Source organism: Urocitellus parryii, chromosome 9 (assembly GCF_045843805.1).
Source record: "Urocitellus parryii isolate mUroPar1 chromosome 9, mUroPar1.hap1, whole genome shotgun sequence".
NCBI classification, from domain to species: domain Eukaryota; kingdom Metazoa; phylum Chordata; class Mammalia; order Rodentia; family Sciuridae; genus Urocitellus; species Urocitellus parryii.
The window spans coordinates 96,095,319-96,117,292 of record NC_135539.1 but is presented as its reverse complement, the minus strand read 5'-3'; the positions used below and the strand labels follow the sequence as shown (position 1 = coordinate 96,117,292).

Here is a 21,974-nt window from a genome sequence, read left to right as displayed (position 1 = left end):
TTGCCAGTCTTAGGCAACAACAAACCTACTTTCTCTCCATGGATTTGCCTATTGGGGACATATAAACAAAATCACACAATATGTAGTCTAAGTTTCATTCGTGTTCTAGTATGTGTCAGGATGTCATCCATTTTGAAGTTAAATATTAATTCTTTTGTATGGCTGGACACATTTCACTTATTCTACAGACATTTGTGTTGTTTGCTCTCTGGGGCTACTATGAACATACATGTGGAAGGTATTGAATGGATGTATGTTCTCATTTTTCTTGGGTAGGTATCTAGGAGTGGAATTACTGAGCAATTGGTAATTCTATGCTTAGAATTTTAAAGAACTGCCAAATTATGTTCCAAAGCAGCTATATTTCCAATTTTTAATTTTTGTTGTAGTGCTGGATCAAAGCCAAGGCCTTGTGCTAGAGAAATGCTCTACTACTGACATTTAACCCCAATCCAGCTGCACCATTTTACATTCTTACCAGCAATTAGGAAGGTTCCAGTTACTCCCCATCCTTGTTATTGCTTGTCTTCTTTTTATTATAGCCATTCTAATGGGTGTGAAACTGAATCTGTGGTTTCAATTTCTGTTTTCCTAATGACTAATGATGTTAAATATCTTTCATGTGACTATGGACCATGTATATGGCTTTTATGGAGAAATGTCATTTGGATACTTTGCATGTTTTTAAACTGGTTTATTAATTGTAAAATTTTAAGACTACTTTGTATATTCTGGACACAATTCCCTTGTGAGATAAATGATCATTCAAACACAATCTCTTATTCTGTGGATTGTATTTTCAGTTTTAGGATGTATGTGTTTATGTTTGTGTGTGGGGGAGTACTGGGGATTGAATCCAAGGATACTCTACCATTTGGTTATATCTCCAGCCCGTTTTTATTTCAATTTGTGTGTGTGTGTGTGTGTGTAGTGTATACCAGGGATTGAACTCAGGGGCACTCAACCACTGAGCCACATCTTCTGATAGACCCAACTTGATCTTTTCTTAAAATTGGGAGCCATCTCGCCACAAAGCCATGAAAAGATAATTTCGGCTTTAATATAAATTACTGCAAATTCTGAACCTGCTTGGAATGACTGCCCGTGCCTTGAACTCACCCATGCCAGGTTCTCTGATCAGACAGCAGCCCTCTCTGAAACTTTAGTGACGCCTCACAAATCTTGGCCTTTCCTGGCCAGATAACGACCCTCTCTGAGGCTCTAATGACCTTCATAAATGCTGTTGTTGGGGCCAGCAAAAATGTAAACTACCATTAGTGTTGTGCTCCTCAGAGTTCTGTTATCTGTAACCCCTCTTTGTGTAACTTTCTGGGCTATAAATCTGGGCTGCAGGAAAGCTGCAGCTGCTGTCTTGTTCCTGTGGTTTTGGGTGAGAGAGGCAGCCCGGCCGGTCAAAATAATAAGCTTGCTTTAATTTGATTTTAATTGGAGTCAGTGGTCTTTTCTTGCATCCTGGTCTAACACTTCAGCCCTACTTTGTATTTTATTTAGAGACAGGGTCTCACTGAGTTGCTTAGTGCCTCTTTTTTGCTGAGGCTGGCTTTGAACTTGTGATCCTCCTGCCTCAGCCTCCAGAGCTGCTGGGATTACAAGCATGCACCACCATGCCCGGCCTTATTTTAAATTTTGAGATAGGCCCTCTCTAAGTTGCCCTGGCTGGACTCAAACTTGGAATCCCCCTGCCTCAGCCTCCTGAGTAGCTAGGATTACAGGTGTGTGCCACCCACTACACCCAGCTGGCCCCATTCTTTAAAATTCTTTACCGGGCATTTCATCCTTATTGATTTCTTTGGAATCTGTTGCTAGAAAACTGCATTGTTTTGGAGACATTATATTACCTGATACCTGACTCTCTTCACTTTTTTGATGGTATCATTTACAACAGAAGAGATTTTGATACACTTTGTCTACTTTTCTATTTCATCACTTGTGTTTTTGATATAATATATAAGAAACCATGAAAGCAATGAAGATGTACTTCAATGTTTTCTTTAGAGATTTACAGCTTTCTTCAGTTTAGGTCTATGATTCATTTTGAGTAATTGTTTCATATGATCTAAGGAAGACATCCAACTTCATTCTCTTGCAATGTTCATAACCAGTTGTTCCAGCATCATTTGCTGAAAAGATTGTTCTTTCTCCATTTCATTATAATGGCTTCCTTGTACTACTGACTTTTATTTTTTTTATTTTTATTTTTAAAGAGAGAGTGAGAGAGGAGAGAGAGAGAGAGAATTTTTAATATTTATTTTTTAGTTCTCGGCGGACACAATATCTTTGTTGGTATGTGGTGCTGAGGATCGAACCCGGGCCGCACGCATGCCAGGCGAGTGCGCTACCGCTGAGCCACATCTCCAGCCCCATCTCCAGCCCCTACTGACTTTTATATACTGTTATTGCTTGTGAAATTTCACTACAGAATTTCTTGGGGTGATTTGTCTGAGAGAACTATAAAAATATAAGTTTCATAGTCTTAAAAATACCTGTAGAATATATATTGTGTTCTATCCTTTGTCACATGTGTTGATTTAATCATGTTTTACATAAGATAAATATGCTGGAGATATAACCAAAGGTAAGACATGTTTTAATACATTAGAATGTAGCACTTCTATATTTGGGGGCTAATTTTTCTTGCATGAATATCAAGTTGTGATGTCATAGTATTTTACAAACTTTACTATCAGAATACAATCCTTCCCTGTAGTAGGTAAACATTTGGTAAAGTCTTGAATAGAGGGAATATTATCATTTGGAGATGAAAAAGCCTAGTTAATGTGTTAATTATAATTCATTAGTAACTAGGTACTTTTCTACATTCCTGATTTTTTTTCTTACAGCAAAGTATCCAGAGATAAAATTTTTTATGAAATCTTTCCAACTTGATATGGATTATAATTATAATGGTTCTCACCCAGCTGGTTGCATTTTACTTAGTAAAAGACTTGGACTGGAAATGGGTCCTATTTTGGGCCTCCGTCTTTGGCAGCTGCATTAACCACTCAATGACTCTGGCTATTCATGAGATTTCCCACAATTTTGCCTTTGGCCACATAGGCACTGTGGAATCGCTGGTTTGGAATGTTTGCCAATATTCCTATTGGGGTTCCATATTCGATTTCCTTTAAGAGGTATCACATGGATCATCATTGATATCTTGGAGCTGACGGCATCGATGTGGATATTCCTGCTGATTTTGAGGGCTGGTTCTTCTGTACCACTTTCAGAAAGTTTCTATGGGTTATTCTTCAGCCTCTCTTTTATGCTTTTCGACCTCTGCTCATCAACCCAAACCAATTTCTCATCTGGAAATTATCAATACTGTGGCCCAGATAATTTTTGACATTACAGTTTACTATGTTCGTTTTGGAAATTAAATCTTTAGTCTACATGTTGGCAGCATCTCTGCTTGGTCTGGGTTTGCACCCGATTTATGGACATTTCATAGCTGAACATTACATGTTCTTAAAGGGGCATGAAACTTACTCATATTATGGGCCTCTGAATTCACTCACCTTCAGTGTGGGTTACCACAATGAACACCATGACTTCCCCAATGTTCCTGGAAAAATCCTCCCACCATCAAATCCAAAAAGGATTTGATGCATATTTTGATTTTTGATGAGTATATAAGAAAATTAGTTTTGACTGACTCATTTTAAAGAATCTAGTATATTTTGTCAGTTTAAACTACTGGTCTACAAAAAAGAAAAAAGGGGAGTTGGACTGGTATTTAGCTCAGTGGCAGAGCACTTCCCTAGCATGTGTGAGACCCTAGGTTCAATCCACACTACTGCAAAGATAAACAAATAAAAAGTAAAAACATAAATCCTGTGTCTGGGGCTGGGGTTGTGGCTCACTGGCAGAGAGCTTGCCTAGCATGTGTGAGGCACTGGATTCGATCCTCAGCACCACATACAAATAAATAAAATAAATATCCATTGACAACTAAAAAGAAAAAATATTTTAAAAAATCCTGTGTTTGAGCTGGGCATACTGGCACACACCTGTAATCCCAGAGGCTTGGGAGGCTGAGGCAGGAGGATTACAAGTTCAAAGACAGCCTCAGCAATGGTGAGGCACTAAGTAACTCTGTGAGACCCTGTCTCTAAATGAAATACAAAATAAGGCTGGAGATGTGGCTCAGTGGTTGAGTGTCCCTGAGTTCAATCCCTGGTACACAAACCCCCCCAAAAAATCCTGGGTCTGCCAGCCTAATTTTTTTTAACATTTGTTAGTTGGTCACAATATCTTTGTTTTATTTATCTTTTTTTTTATTTGGTGCTAAGGGTTGAACCCAGTTTCCCACACATGCGAGGCAAGCGCCAACCACTGAGGTACAACCCTAGCCCTGCCAGCCTAATTTTGCAAAGGCTTCACTCTCATGGATCCTTAAAATTCATGGTACAAAAGTGTTGAAGGATATATTAAATCTGTTGTCTGGTAAAATGATTCAGAAAAACTCTGCAAAGTAGGCACAGTTCATGGAACCTTCATTGCTATTAATCCTATATGCTTTGCTAAGAGTTATATATTGGTTTATGATAAAGTACCGAAACCCGTCCGGCATGGTTGCACATGCCTATAATCCCAGCAGTTCAGTGATTCTCTCACTCAGGAGAATCGTGAGTTTAAAGCCAGCCTCAACAACTTAGCGAGGTCCTAAGCAACTCAGGGAGACTCTATCTCTAAATAAAATAATAAAAAGGGTTGGGGATGTGGCTCAGTGGTTGAGAGCCCCTGGATTAAAATCCCAGTACCAAAGGAAAAACAAAAGTACAGCTATTCTGCATAATTGATCTGCAAAATTAATCGACAGCATTTTCCAATACCATAAATTTCCCTAGGCAGGGACTATCTCTTTACCTTGACAACAAACTTAGTATATTGTACTTTTACTGTAATGGTGTTTGTTGTGCTTTTTTGGAGAATGCTGTTAGGAATACATGTTGAAATATTTAGGGGTGAAATATTAGAGGTAAGTTGTCACATAATGTCTGCAATTTACCTTCAAAAGATTTAGAAAGGAGAAAAAGTGTGTGTGTTTATTATAAATGATATAGTATACATAGAGAGAAAGCATGTCACCGGGTTAATCATTAGTAAAATGGGTGAGGGCATATGAGTTCATTATACTATTCTTTAAACTTTTCAGTAGGTTTTATATTTTCAGAATAAAAATGGGAAAAAACAGCACACTACTGTCTGAAATGATGTTGCTAGCTCCCAGCTACTGGTTATCATATTGCCCTGAAGTGAAAATGTAGCCTTTGTTTGCCTCCTCTGTGACTGGAGAAGTGAATTTTTTATCATTTTTTCAGGGGATATGTGTTAAAGAGAAGGCCAGTAACCCTTAAAACAAAACAAAACTTTTCCATTATAAACCACATACTCTTACTTGTAATTTTCTGGAACATTCCCAATAGCGAAAACTTAGTTCCATCCACATCACTTGGCTTAAGTTCCATGGTACATCAATGAAGACTTCTCCCACTCTTCCATGGTCTCTTATTCCTTTGTTAGTTTATAACAAACAGTGGTAAAGTTGCTAGTTCTGCCTTTCCAGATCTTTCTGTGCAATGTTTCAAGGAACATCTCGTTTTGTTTCCTCAGTTACTACCCTAGGTTTATTGCATAGTTAAATTATAGTAGTTACCTTGTATATAGCTATTACATCATTAATAGATACACATAATAAAGTGGTTTCTTAACAGGTATACTGAATTGTAGCTCATATACAATCTGCCCATTAATAGTATATAATTCAGTGGGTTTTAGCATATGCAGAGTTACACAAATATTACTTATCAATTGTGGAACATTTTTATCACTGTCTTTCATTTAATATACTCATTTTTTAAAGTTAATTTTTTGCTTATTTTTACTGAGCACTGCTATTCACAAAACATTCTAAGTGTTTATCTTCCCATTTTCTCACAATTTTGTGACATACAGAAATATCAGGAATTTATTATCAATGTTTAAATTCTATACATGGCAGATAAATTCCTTAGGGTTTCTAACTCTTAGTATTTATTGATTTTCACTTCATGTCTTTGAAATACTTACAGACTATCAAATTTTAATTTTCATTATGATCATAGAACCACAGTATGATTTTAGTGTAAAGGGGTATCTCGACTAGTGTTTATTCAGGATCTAAACTGTCACTGTCATTTTACATTTTTGGAAAAATGGTATCTTTCTGTTCTAGCAGTTAAACTGATCACTTATGGCTTTGACATAAGTTCACTATGGATTATGATCAAAGTGTTCTTATATGTGTATGGACTGTAGATCATCTTTATTTATAAAAGAATTTTAGGAAGTTTGGAAGGAATAGGATCAAAGTTACCTCCCCTTGGAGGGGGATTTGATATTTCATCCTTTTCTGTTTGTGTCAGACATTCACCAGTCATCCTTGATAGGCCCTAGTGAAACACTTGCTATCATCTTGCTGTATTTTGTCCCTTCCAGGTGAGGAAAATAGCAGCTGAATACTATGACAACCTCCCCCAGTACAATTCCTCGGTGAGAGTACTGTACAAAAGGGAAGGAGGTACTGGAGTAAGTATCCCCACAGCCAAAGGAATTCCTCCCTGAAGCTTTAAAATAGCTGTCAAAGTGGAATTTTTGCGTTGTTAAACTGAAGATCAGTGATGCTGAGAAGCTATCATGACACAATTTCAAACTAGAATCTTCTGTTGTTAAGAAACGAAACTGGGGCTGGGGATGTATCTCAGTGATGGAGCACTTTCCTGCAGCATGCCTGAGGCCCTGGGTTCAGTCCCTGCCAAAAAGAGACAAAAGCAGCAGCAGCAGCAGCTACTCAGGCTTCAACAGGCAGCCTTACCCCTTCATGCTCAGCTTTACTCACTCACTGTATTGTCATAACTGAAGGATCTTCACCCACTTCTGTCATTTGTAAACATATCATAAAGAGTATTTCTAGTATGTTATTTTCACTATAAAGTTTTACTTTATTAAAACATCTAATGAACTGAGCTATAATCACAGTATATTAGTATTTGTTGCATTTTTGTATTTCAGTGTCTTTATAATATGGTTACCTGGGTATTAGGGGAAACTTTCTTTAAAATTTCACTCCAGAGATATTATACCCCAATTGATTCAAATGTATGAATTGCCAAGATCATTGTAATGTCATGTGTAGCTAATAAAAAAAATTTTCACTCCAAAAAGAAAAAAGCAATAATTTCAGAAAGGCCCAAGTTAATATAGTATAAAAGATTGAGATGGAAATGTCTTAAGCAATAAGATGAGCTACTTATTTTTTATTGATTTTTTAAAAATGACAGCAAAATGCATTATAATTACATTACAATGTATGCAGCACAATTTTCATATCTCTCTATATAAAGTATGTTGAAACTAATTCGTGTCTTCATACATGTACTTTGGATAATGATGTCTATCATATTCCACCATCCTTGCTAATCCCCTTCTCCCTCCCTTTCCCTCCCACCCCTCTGCTCTGTCTAGAATTCATCTATTCCTTTCTGCTCCCCCTCCCTACCCCACTATGAGTCAGCTTCCTTATATCAGAGAAAACATTTGGCATTTGTTTTTTGGGGATTGGCTAACTTTACTTAGCATTATCTTCTCCAGTGCCATCCATTTACCTGAAAATGCCATGATTTTATTCTCTTTTATTGCTGAGTAAAATTCCATTGTGTATTATGCCACACTTTTTTTAATCCATTCATCCACAGAAGGACCTGAACAGACACTTCTCAGAAAAGGATATACAATCAATCAACAAATATATGAAAAAGTGTTCATCATCTCTAGCAATTAGAGAAATGCAAATCAAAACCACTCTAAGATATCATCTCACTCCAGTCAGAATGGCAGCTATTATGAACACAAACAATAATAAGTGTTGGCGAGGATGCAAGGGGGAAAAGGCACACTTATACATTGCTGGTGGGACTGCAAATTGGTGCAGCCAATATGGAAAGCAGTATGGAGATTCCTTGGAAATCTGGGAATGGAACCACCATTTGACCCAGCTATCCCACTCTTCGGTCTATACCCAAAGGACTTAAAAACAGCATACTACAGGGACACAGTCACATCAAGGTTTATAGCAGCACAATTCACAATAGCTAAACTGTGGAGCCAACCTAGATGAGCTACTTATTTTATTTTTTTTTAAAGAGAGAGTAAGAGAGAGAGAGAGAGAGTTTTAATATTTACTTTTTAGTTTTCGGCGGACACAACATCTTTGTTTGTATGTGGTGCTGAGGATCGAACCCTGGCCGCATGCATGCCAGGCGAGAGTGCTACCGCTTGAGCCACATCCCCAGCCCCATGAGCTACTTATTTTAAAATTTCCCTGTTGTACATGAGACCTAAGTTAGATTCTGCTGAATTCTGTACAGTCTAACTCATGAATAAAGTACTTACTGAACTTAATCATGGCCAGCATCCAACTTCCTTTCAGATGTGTTGGGAAAAGTATAAACGGCAGCCGTACCCCAGAGAAAAAACCCCAACATGGCGCCTAAGGACTTCTTTTTCCTACCTTCTTCTCTGCAGTGGCGCGAAAAGTTCCCGCCCTTGTGAATTCTCCCGCCGGCGCCAATTTCAAACCTCGCTGGCGGGGAAACTTAGCCCCAATGAGAACTAATTCCCGGGCGCGAGAACTGATATCTGGAAGAACTTGCCAATAAACGGGTGGCCTGCCATTTATCTAAGCCCTACCATCTCCCCTTTAGTTCTATATAAGCACACAGCGTTTTGCAATAAAATTGGAATTCTCCCGGCGAAGTGTCTTTGCGTGGGGGATTCTTTCAAGATGTACCTACACTCTCACACATTAGTAACGGCTTAACTGATAGAATTCCATGATCTTCATTCCAGGGGAGACTGATTGTAGGCTGATGGCAAGTATTTAGTTTAAGGAGCCAGTATCATGGGCTATTAGACCAGCAGTCCTGGTTTTCTCAAATGGGTCACTTGGGTAAATATAGTATAATATGGGAAACTATTGTTAAAGTATATCAGCTAGGGCTGAGGTTGTGGCTCATGATAGAGCACTTACCTAGCATGTGCAAGGCCCTGGGTTCAATCCTCAACACCACATAAAAGTAAATAAAATAAAGGTATTTTGTCCAACTACAACTAAAAAATAAATATTAAGAAATATATATATATATATATATCAGCTAATTGTGCTTTCCTGTAGTGGCAGGCAACTCCCAGGCAGCTAAGTGGGAAGAGTAGAATCCTCCAGAGGCTAGCAAACCTACTTTACATGACCAGTTTCAGCCCAAGTGCTTTGCTTTCCTGACTCCCTAGCCTAGGGAAATTCCTAGCAACATTGAGTCTTAAATAACCATTGATCTAAAGTATAGAAGGCTAATAGAACCAACTTTGCAATTCAGATTTACTCTGTCACTAAAAAGGTATCTGTGAAACATATCCATGGATTTACTACTACATTTAAACAGATCGTATTCTCCCCTACCCCCCCATTCCCCTCACCTATAAAATTCTAGTCAATGGCAACAACTACCGTATCTCTGTGTGCTGAAAACTCCCAAATCTCTCTGAATTCCACCACCTGCTAGGTACATAGTGTACGTTAGCATACCTGCCCATAATTTATTTTCCTCTTACATTATCACTCTTGATGGGTGGACGTTTCAGAGTTCCTTCCAGGTCTAACTAGTTTGGATCCCATGCCAACTCAAGTCTGCCAGTTGGGGCAGTAAGAAGGCTGGGCCCTGACACCTTTAAGGAACAAGGCTTGAGAAATCATGCAGTGGCTGTACACTAGCGCTCCCTTCTGTCTCAGCTTCATTCCCCATTTCTGATTTGATTATCTTGTCTCAAGCCTCAAGGCCTTCCCTGGTCCATCTCCACCATACAGCAGGTGCCACTTTTTTGGACCCTGAGGACAATGTTTACATCCCTTTTGTCTTGTCTTCAGCCACACTTTCTGTAAATAGACATTGTTTGTTTTCCCCTGAGGTTGTAACTCCTCAAGGGCAGGAGGATCTTCTGTTTCTCTATTTTGAAACCTTACAAGGTCAGTGCTGGACTTGGAGTAATTGCTTGATAAATGATTGAGACCACCAGAGAGAGTCCTTGAACTTGAGAAGCTCTATCTAAAACAGTCCAAACAGAGGGTATATGTATATATTAAAAACAACAGAGGTTTCTGGAGAATCCTTACTTTTCACCTATACCAAGTGATTACCTGCATAATCTTATTGAAGTCTCAACAATTCTATGATGAATTAATATTTTCATTTTGTAGATGAGAAAACCAAGGCTAAGAGAGATTAAGTAACTGGTCCAAAGTCACACTGAGTACATCAGATTCTGCAGAAACAGAATCTGAAAATCACACTGAGACTCCAGAATCAAAACTCTTGACCAGGCTCCCCATGGCTTGTCTGGTTAGCCCAGGAAAGGGCGAAGAGAATCAAAACCTCATGTTCTGTTACTAAATAGGTGCTCACTCCCACTGCCTTGCTGACCACTGTAATCCCAGCAAGTATGAGATAGGAAGATCAAATTTTCGAGGCCAGCCTCAGTGACTTAGCCATGTTCTAAAATAAAAAAGTCTGAGGATGTAGCTCAGTGATAGAGAACTCCTGGGTTCAATTCCAAGCCCCAAACAAAAGAGAAAGATGATCAAACACATGCCCCACTATCAAACAGGTACTCAGTCCACTGACTTCCCATAGAAAAACATTTCTGTATAGACGTCTGTTTTTTTCCCCAATGCTTAACAATGTTGTAAGCAAAAATAACCAAAACCGTTTCGATACCATAATGAAAGCACAAATAACCAGGACAGGAACAGCCTTCATGGATCAGCAATGCCTTTTGTTCATCAGCAGAGTCAGACATCAGAGGGGCTCACTTTCTGGGTAGAAAATGGCCCATGGTTACAGAAGGGGTCTGGGTTTTCATAGGTTACACTGAGAGTTTATCTTAGCAGATTTAGTTACACTAAACAGTGTAACTTAATCATTAGAAACTGCAGACATGCAATTAGGCAGTCAGGAATAGTTGTGCAGATTAAAAATTTAACTCAGGAAAACAACTATAAAAGCTTGAAATTTATTGTCACTGGGGTAAAAATTTAGAGCCCAGAGTTCATTTGTTTGCCTTCCCTTCAGGACTCAATGTTACTGGGAAAGAATAAAAGCCCAGAGGGTGAAGCTCATGGCTTATCTTCTTCCTTTGGGATCCATTGTTACCCAGAGCTTCATTATTTGGTTTTCTCCTTCCAGGACTCATCAGCAATGGGAAAGGGTGAGAGTTCAGGGCCCAGTGTTCAATATTCACCTCCTTCCTTCAGGACTCATTGTCAATGGGAAGGGATGAATATTTGCTTTAATCCCACCCCCCTCTCCTCCCAGGCCACAATGTTCTCCTTTCTCTCTGGGAGTTGTCTTTGGGGATGTTATTTTAATATCCTTCAAATATAAAATTCAACTATGAAATAGTCATGTTTGAATCCATAGTAAAAGCACATCCATTCATTCGTTCATTTTGTATATTCCTCACCAAATATTGCACTAGAGAATGAGAACATAAAGGGGGGTGCCAAACAAAGGAGCTGAGGCTTTAGTGCTGGGAAATGCATGTCCTGTTCAGAATTCAGCAATAAGGGACTTCATGAAAAAGGGAGAGATGATATGTGGCTATGATGGGGTGGAGGGTGCATATCTGGACCTAGTTCTCTGCCAGCCAGTACATACAGATTCTAACTCCTGTCAGACTAATAAACTAGCTCCACACTTTCCATTTAAAGAAACTGAAGCTCTATGGACAGGTGATTAGCCTGAGGACACAGGATGGGAGCCAGGGCCAAAACCCATGTCCGTCAAACCTTATGCTCCTCTTCTATGCTACCTGCCCTGCTGACTTGGAAGGACTTTCATTGTACAAGGAAATGTGCTGTTTCTTGTTAGGCAAATCTTCCTGGAGCTTCAATAATTTGCAATGAAGCAAGAACAGTCTGATGACCTAAGGCTGGGAAGAAACCCAAAAGTGTTACGATCACCTTAGATCCTTTCTGTATTCAGTTCTGAGACTAAGGACCAGCCTGCAGAAGCCTGTAGAGGGAAGAGAGGGCACTGAACCATCTGGAGGTGAGGCCTGAGGCTGATTAGCTAAGAGCCCTGCAGTGGCTATAGTGTCAGCAGTGGGTAGGGAGCATTAGCAATGGAAAATTAGGACAGCTGGGGATTCCTGACTAGCGAGGAGGTGTAGGATTGGACAATATGTGGATATACAGGTCAGATCAGGGAGGTACTGTTTGCTTGGAAAGCTACTAATAACACAGGAACAAGAATTGGGAGTATCATCCAAAAAAGGGACAGCTTTAATTCTGCCAAGTTTCAGCTGTATTGACAGATGGCTCAGGAAGCCAGTAACTGGACTCCACCAAGGGGAGGTTTAAGGTGGCACTGAGTGGTCACCTCACTGTAATTCTGAAGGCAGTGGCTCTCACAAACGTGAATTGGCGACAAGACCCAATGCAAAGGCTAAGTACAATTTGGAGATCCTTGGGAACTGTGGCTGGGTGGGGCTGCTAGTATAAACAGCACCTTCTGGGAAGGAAGGTGGAACCCAAGGAAACACAAGGTGCCCTATATCACAAGCAGACCATTGGTTAGTAGGCACACATCTCTATCCTTGCAGTTCCTGGGGGAAAGGACTGAATGGACGCTGTGTGAAAGATGGAGGAATCCAACTGCCAACAGTGAGATGCTAAATCCTTGTGGAGCAGCAATCTCCAATCCAAGCAGGGCCTCTGTAATCCCCTCCCCTGTGAACTTATTCTCAAAGGCTACCCCAACAAACCTTTGGGGAGTTTCATAAGACCCAGAATGACCCTTCATTTTTCCAGGTAGTGGTATGAGCCTCAATGAGCAGCCGAGAATTCTTTTGACATAAGAGGGTGTCACCCTCTCCACCCCACCCCCTTTTCCCTTCCCATGCTGAATAGTAATCCCCCTCTTGGCCATAACCACACACGGAGAAACCTGTTTCCCCTCCAGGCTGGGCATTCCATATGCCAGAAAGTGGGTTCCTTTCTATCTTCTTCAGAAGAAACACACTCATGTGATCTCTCCTATTTTTAAGCTCATGTCTGCTTCAGCACCAACAAGGAGAAGGCCCTGCCTGCTCACACAGCCCTATTAGAGGCTCCCTGTCCACACTCACTGAACTCTGAATCCCCACCTCTCAGGGCTGAGTTCTTCCCTCTGCACCCACCTCTGCTTCCCAGAGTGGAGTCCCTGGGGAATCTTCCTTACACTTCACTATCCAAGGATTCTCCTCAACCCAAGGGGTCAGAGGCCCCGGGGAAGCACCCCAGATCATGAGGGGATTACTTTACAGAGACATGATCATACATCAGTCTGGCATCTCCTCACAATCCCCGCCACAAACACTTTGAGAACTCTTTTCGAGTGAAAAGAACAACTTCAGATTCTAATTTAATTCTAACACCCTTCAATTTTGTAATAACAATTCTTTATTTCCTGTTACCTTCTCAAAAGTACATATGTGAAAACAAGTCAGGTCATCAAAAATCAAGACTAAATGACAAACTCAACCCACGTGAATATTGCCCCTCAGGCCTCATATCCCTGCTGCATGATGTTTTCTGTGTGCCCAGGTGTGCTTTCCCTCAGAGCACCTGCTTCTGTCCTTCCTCAGCTCCAGCCCAGCCCTGGGACCATCAGGGGAGATTTTGACTGCTTAAAGCAGTCTGCAGCCCTTTGTTTCCACTAGGAGTTGGGGCTGGGCAGAGGAGAGGGTTATAGGAAAATCTCAGAAACCTCAGTCCTTTGGGAAGTGAGTTGGCTCTTAGCAAATCAGCTTGGAGTTACCTGACTATGTGTTTCTCGATACACTCAGGCCATATCCCCTGGACACTTTGGAGAAGCTCCCTGAGTTGACCATAGGAGAACCATATGGATGCATCCCTTTGATTCCTCTGTTGTCTCCTTTTTCACAGATTCAGACAGGTTTAATCATATATAGGAAAATGATCATCCTATTTCAATCCAATTTAGCACCATTATGTCCTTTTAATTTATATAATAGAAAATAAATTATCTTATCCCCTTTTAAAGAAAGAATCAAAGAATTTGTTACTTGCCAAAAGGTGACTAGTTTGATCTGATGCTGGAGGCAGAATCCGAACATGAAGTGAACCACCCTGTTCTAAGCCCAAGCCCTTGCCAATACCCTCTTACATCACCCTTCAATTGCATCTACAAAGAACCTCTGTCTGTTCATGTATGCAGTGAGGAGTTGGGCAATAATGTATCCATGTGGGAATCGAGAAATTTCAGTCAGAAATGGTACAATTGGGAGAATATTCTGTGGTGAGGGCTGGGCCCCTTCACTCCTGTTTGTCTCCCCACAGTCCAGGAGACACAGTGAGCTATTCCCTGTAACCAGCTCAAGCACATGGCTACAATGGAGGAAAAACAGTGACATTGCTCCAGGCCTGTTTGGACTTGGCTGCCCTGAAGTTTAGTTACCTTGGCTCTGGAAAAGTTTGCTGAGTAGATTCATACATAAACAAGGGTGTAGAGAGAACTTTAGCCTACCTCACAGAATTATATATTAAGGATCCAAACTATTTTAACTAAAGCACTAGGTACAGAAATGTGCAGCTTATCTTCAAAGAACTTTAACTGGGAACTCAAGTACCTTACTTCTACCCTGTGCCAACCACTGTATCAGTCTACCTATGGTCTGTTTAACCCTCACACAGGTATTATCCTCATTATGCAGCCAAAGAAAATAATAGGAAAGAATAAGCAACCTGTCTAAAGCCAAATAGCTATAATTCAAATCCAGGGTCAAAATTCAAACTCCATTAATTTGCAGAAAGGATCTGACAATGAACATTTTCCTCAAATTCAGAGTATTCTTCCTAAAGACTCCAGCACATGTGAGTTTTGTAGTCATAGTATGAGTTCCACCATCCCCAGGAATAAGGGAAGCAGGCAAGCCATGGCTCTCAGCAAGGGTGAGAGTGTGTCACGGGGTGTGCAGTCAACTCCCCAAGCTCTTTACACACTCAATTGCTCATAAAATGCTGAATCAGAAGCTAGGTCAGGAGCTTGTGGCCTGGAGCTCACACTTAACCAAACATTTTTCAGATCTAGCCTAGACACATGGGTTGTCCAAACTCCACAGGTCTGTAAAGCCAAGTTTCAGTCATCCAATTGCCATGCTAGGAAAAGAGGCCAAACCAGGGAGGCCCAGGTTGTTAACAAGAAAGAAAGGTGGACATCTGTACACTGTGAGATCCTAAACCAGATGACTCCTCATGACCAGGAGGATGATTAGCTGCTGTTTAACAAGCCTCAGCAGTCAAACCCAGTCACAGGGCACAGGAAGAGCTCTGGTCTATGAGTGCAGTTTGAGGCAGAGCAGCCATGGGGATGAAAGACGGGATCGGCATGGCCTGTGTGACTGAGTTCTCTGAGTTTATCTGCCAGCCTAATCCCAGGCTGTGTCCTGGCTTCGAGATCACAGGAGAAAGACACAGCTCTTTCTCCCCTGGGTGGACTTTAGTTGTGCTGGTTCTCATTGCCAGGGTATATTGGAGCTGTCATTTGGGACAGGTCCAGCAGCAAGTGGTTAGGTCACAATGGTTCCAAACTATAGCAGTTAATGCTTGATGTCCAAACGTTGGTCTGAATAATTTTGGACGTTTTTTTTCTTTTTTATAATATTGTGGTGGAATACACGAAATGAAACATAAATTATACCATTGCTACACTTTACTTATTTTCACTTTTTTTAAAGATATAGATGACAGTAGAGTACATTTTGATACATTATTGATACATGGAGTATAACTTGTTCTAATTAGAATCCCATTCTTGTGATTGTACATGATGTGGAGTTTCACTGGTCATGTATTCATATATAAACATATATATATCCAACTCATTCTATTGTCATTCCTATTCTCATTCCCCCTCCTTCCCTTTGACTAATTCAATTAAATTCTATTCTTCCCTCCCTTTTCCCCCATTGTATGCTAGCATCCACATATCAGAAAGAACATTTGGCAATCAGGTTTTGGGGACTGGCTTATTTCACTTAGCATGATAGTCCCCAGTTCCATCCATTTACAGGCAAATGGCATAATTTCATTCTTCTTTATGGATGAGTAATATTCCATTTGTATATATACCACATTTTCTATACCCATTCATCTATTGATAGGCATCTAGGTTGCTTTCATAGTTTACCTAATGTGAATTGAGCTGTTATAAACATTGATGTGGAAGCAATGTTGTAGTATGCTGCTTTTAAGATCCTTGGGTGGGGCTAGGGGTCTAGCTCAGCGATAGAGTGCTTACCTAGCACATGTAAGGCCCTGGGTTTGATCCTCAGCACCACATACAAATGAATAAATAGAATAAAGGTATTTTTTTAAAAGTCTCTTAAGTATATACCAAGGAGTGCAATAAATGGGTAAAATAGTGGTTCCATTCCAAGTTTTCTGAGGAATTTCCATATTGCTTTCCAAAGTAGTTGTACCAATTTGCAGACCCAGCAGAAATATATGAGTGTGCCTTTTCCCTGACATACTCTCCAACATTTATTGTTACTTGTATTCTTTTTTTAATATGTATATTTTTTAGTTGTGGAAGAACCTTATTTTTAATTACTTATTTGTATGTGATGCTGAGAATCCAACCCAGTGCCTCACACGACAGGCAAGTGCTCTACCACTGAGCCACAACCCCAAGTCTGTTACTTGTATTCTTTTTTTTGTTGTTGTTAAAGAGAGAGTGAGAGAGGAGAGAGAGAGAGAGAATTTTTAATATTTATTTTTTAGTTCTCGGCGGACACAACATCTTTGTTGGTATGTGGTGCTGAGGATCGAACCTGGGCCGCACGCATGCCAGGCGAGTGCGCTACCGCTTGAGCCACATCCCCAGCCCCTGTTACTTGTATTCTTGATAACTTCCATTCTGACTGGAGTGTGATGAAATCTCAGTGTAGTTTCCATTTGCATTTCTCTAATTGCTAGATATTGAAATTTTTTTCACATATTTCTCGACCATTTGTATCTCTTCTGTGAAGTGTCTGTTCAGTTTCTTTTGCCTATATATTGATTGGGCTATTTGGATTTTTTTGGTATTAAATTTTTTGAGTTGTTTATATATCTTGGAGATTAATGCTCTACGTGAGGTGAAGGCAGCAAAGATTTTCTCCCATTCTGTAGACTTTCTCTTCACGTTCATGATTGTTTCCTTTGCTGTGAAGAAGCTTTTTAGTTTGATACCATCCTATTTATTGAGTCTTGATTTTACTTCTTGCACTTTAGGAGTCTTATTGAAAAAGTCAGTTCCCAAGCCAATATGATGAAGAGTTGGGCCTATATTTTCTTCTAGTAGGCACAGGGTCTCTGGTTTAATGCCTAGATCCTAGACCCACTTTGAGTTTTGTGCAGAGTGAGAGATATGGGTTCAATTTCATTCATATGGATTTCCAGTTTTCCCAGCACCATTTGTTAAAGAGGGATCTTTTCTCCAATGTATTTTCACGGCACCTTTGTCTAGTATGATACCTGCGTTTATGTGTTTGTCTCGGTGTCTTCTATTTTGTTCCATTAGTCTTCATGTCTTTTTATGCCAATAGCATGCCATTTCTGTTACAATAGCTCTGTAGTATAATTTAAGTGGATGCCTCCTGTTCCACTTTTCTCCCTGAGGATTTCTTTAGCTATTCTGGGCCTCTTATTTTTCCAAATGAATTTCATGACTGCTTTTTTATTTCCATGAAGAATGACATCAGAATTCCATTAGAAATTGCATTATATCTGCATAGTGCTTTTGGCAGTATAGCCATTTGGACAATATTAATTCTGCCCACCCAAGAACATGGGAGGTCTTTCCATTTTCTAAGATCTTCTTCAATTTCTTTCTTTAGTGTTCTGTAGCTTTTATTATAGAGGTCTTTCAACTCTTCAGTTAGATTGATTCCCAAGTATTTTATTTTTTGAGGCTACCGTGAATGGGATAGTTTTCCTAATTTCTTTTTCAGTTGCTTCATCATTGGCATATCAGAAAGTAACTGATTTACTGGTGTTAATTTTATATCCTGCTACTCTGCCATTGCTACAGTTTATAGTGTACAGCTCAGTAGTATTAAATGTATTCACACTATTGTACAACCAATCACTGACTTTTTCATGCTGTAAATCTGAAACTTTGTACCCATTGAATACTTCTCCATCCCCTCCCCCAGCACCTAGAAACCATTTCACTTTTTTCTTTTACATTTACAGAAATGTATTTCCCATAAATTCGACTAGAGGATTTTTAATACGGTAAAACTCTCTAATTTTTCCTATTAATATACACAACAAACAGTCCATAGAAGGCCTATTTCACACACACATAGTAGCAAAGACAAATATTACTCATGGGTGGAGTCACAGCCTCCCCTGCCTTAGACGGGCTCAGGTTCAACACCCTGATTCACTGTCTGCTGGCAGCTGCAGGTGCTGCTGAGGGGGCTGGCAGGAGGCGCTCAGCTAACAGGGCCCTGCTCTGCAGCTACCCCCACCCTCCTCATGCCTCCCCCTCAGCGGAGCTTAAGTCCATGAGCTTTGGCAATGGGAGCTGGGCTTCCATGATCAGCCAACACGACAGACATTAGAGTTGGATCCAGGCAATTCACACCTGCGCATTTCCTGAAGCCCATGTGGACAGGGTTTGGTCTTTTCACTGCTTGATCTACACAGACACTTGTCCAGGACTGGAATGGCCACATGAAATGGGTTTTCAAAACTGAACCTTCTGGGTGGTGAGAAGGAAAGAGGAAGAGAGGCCTTTCCTGCCACAGGATGCACACATCCCACAGGATGGGAAGCCCCAAGGACCTGGCTCCTGCCTGCCTCTCCCATGTGCCTGCCCCTCCCCACACAGTGTCCTAGCAAGGCAGGCTTCTTTTCTGTTGTGTACACACTCAAGACCACTGAGAGTCAGGAACTCCACAGCTCCCTCCATATGGACCCCTGCACAGCAGCTCCATCCCCACACTCAGCTCTCAACATCTATCTTTGAAAGACGGTCTGAACGACTTCAGCTTTACCAGAAAGTGTTCACTGAGACAACCACTGTGACTTCTTTGGAAGATATCCCAAGACAAGGGTTAGGGAGTGGGAAGAAGTCAGAAGAGGTGGGTCAGTAAAGGAGCAAGTAACCATGGGGCAACCAGTCATCTAGACACCAAGTCCTAGAACAAGACACCCTGTCGGCAAGGGGGGACACTGAGGGGAATGCACCTCACAACAGTCCCACCAATGGTTTTGCAAGTGTCACTTTAGAGTACTTCATGGGGCTGCACATTTGTGTATTATCATGTATCAGCACTTTACAAGATTCTTAAAAAAGTCCTGAGCAGTGAGGAAGGCTAGGTGCACACTCACCAACTCCTGTCCATCTTTGTTGAGAGCCACTTGTGGGGACACTTCTGGCAGGGAAAGTCCTTAGGCAACAAGACGCAGGAAGGCCTCTGCACAAGGGTCACTATCCAACGAGGACAGGAGGCCCTGCAGATCTGCTGTGCCACTCCCTGATGTCACACCCACCTCTCTTGTGCCTTTCTGAGACTCCTAGGGGCCTAAACTTCAGGGTCCCTCACTGTCCCAGGGACGGAGGTGACACTAACCTCCTGTTTGCCCACTGACAAAGTGACATATAAGCAGTGAAAGGAACCTGCCCAGAGCTAGAGAGGCAGAGTAGGGCTAGTCCTACCACTGAAGCCCTTTAAGAAAACAGAGCACAATGATGAAAAGGTTAGAGGTTTAAGTCTTACACAATAACCCCTGTGTGGCCCAAGGCAGAAGTGGGTGACCCTTGAAAGGAGAGAGGACTTAAATGCATATATATATATATATATATATATATGTATATATATATATTATATATATCTTTATTTTATTTATCTATGTGGTGCTCAGTATTGAACTCAGGGCCTCTCACATTCGAGTAGAGCACACTACTGCTGAGCCACAACCCCAGCCCCCAGACTTAAATGCTCTAGGAGCTGGCACGGTGGTTCACAGCTGTAATCCCAGTGGCTCCAGAGGCTGAGGCAGGAGGATCAAGAGTTCAAAACCAGCCTCAGCAAAAATTGAGGCTCTAAGCAACTGTGTGAGACCCTGTCTCTAGATAAAAAGTACAAAATTGGCTGGGAGATGTGGCTCAGTGGTTGAGTGCCCTTGAGTTCAATCCCTGGTACCAATAAATAAATAAATAAATAAATAAATAAATAAATAAATAAATAAATAAAATGACTTAAATGCTCTTAATGACAGGTTTTGGTTAGTACAGGAAGAAGTGCAAGGAGCCAGGGACAGGTTGCCAATTTAGGTTCCAGAGAACAGTCTGTTAGTCTGCTCGGGAGCATGGGTTCACTTCATTTTTAAGTTACTAAAGTAACTCATCATATTCACAGAAAGGTAGCAAACAGGTGTACAAGTCATTGAGAACCCCACAGCTGCAAGACCAGGACTCTGAATGCTTTTGTAACATTTGCCTTGAAGCTTTTCACAGGTCAGATGCTTTGAGTGTTTTTTTTTTTTTTTTAAACAAAACAAAACAAAACAAAAAAACACAGGGCTTCACTCTGCTGCCCAGTCTGGCCCTCTATATCTGGAATCAAGCCATCTTACGGCCTCAGCTTGCCAATTAGCTGTGCCCCACTGCACTCTGCTCAGCTGGAGTGACTTTCGTCTGTCATCAAAGTTGGCGGTGTAGGAGGTCTTTCTGGAACCCCTCTCTTGTCCCCCCAGGTGCTCACTCTGATTGTAAAATCACCACCTCATGAGGAGAAAGGGCACCAAGGTGGAAAGCTCTGGACAGATGACAATGGCTGGATCCCTTCCCAGCTGTGCCACTTTCCCTTAGCCTTCCCACCAGCTGCTTCATCAGAACCACATAAAAAAATACTGGTACCTGGCCCGCCCCCACCTTGTGCAAGGGTGACATGCAGCTCCCTGACCTTCCTTTCAAGCCTGTCACAGGCCAGCATGGTGGTCTATAACTGCAGCTCTGTCCTTCTCACTGTACTGGAGACATCTCCCTGGTGGGACCTTGCCACTCACTGCCCAGCATTCAAGTTCTTGGCTCCTGTGGGTCACAGTGAAGGGCAGATGAGGGATGGTGGTTGAATGATACTGCATGTGTCAGTCACCTAGGTGATACTGTAAATGAAGGGAAAAAATCAGAAATTCTTAAGCTTCATTTGCTTTTAGTTATTTGCTTTGTTGTCAAGTTTAGAGGTAACAGTTATGCAACGTAGTCCCACTGCTTTACTACAGACAATATCTTTCATGGGTCAAGATGGTAACAGTTGTCCAACTTTTTATCAGGAACTTGGAAGTATCTCAAACTGGCTGAAACCACCCACCTCTCACACAAGTGTCCAAAGGGTCACTTTTGAAGTTAGAAACTGAATATTCCACCCTGATAGCACATAAACACACCATTTTCTGTGGATGTGTCCCAGGAAGATGCCCACACTTGATTACTCATATGCAGAACACTGATTACATCACTTTCCCCTACTGCCAATCACTTCTCTCCACAACTCAGACCACCCTGCTGCTTTATATCACAAATACCTGAAACTGTATCCTTGGAAGGTGTTTTGGAAACCTGGGACTACCATCTTCTAACATTTGACCACCTTGTGAATAAATATTCTATTCTTACTATTTCAGGGTAGATCATACATCATACAAAAGAGATTCCAGCGAATTGGATACAAAGACACATCAAAAAAAATTGTGCACTATGATCAAGTAGGATTCATCCCTGGGATGCAGGGATGGTTCAATATACGGAAATCAATAAATGTTATTCACCATATCAATAGACTTAAAGATAAGAACCATATGATCATCT

At 41.0% G+C, this 21,974-nt stretch overlaps 1 pseudogene; it reads left to right on the top strand.

The window, feature by feature from the left end:
* Positions 1-219: 219 nt before the first annotated feature.
* LOC113195561 (sphingolipid delta(4)-desaturase DES1-like) lies at positions 220-21,238 on the top strand (annotated as a pseudogene).
* The last annotated feature ends 736 nt before the right edge of the window (positions 21,239-21,974 follow it).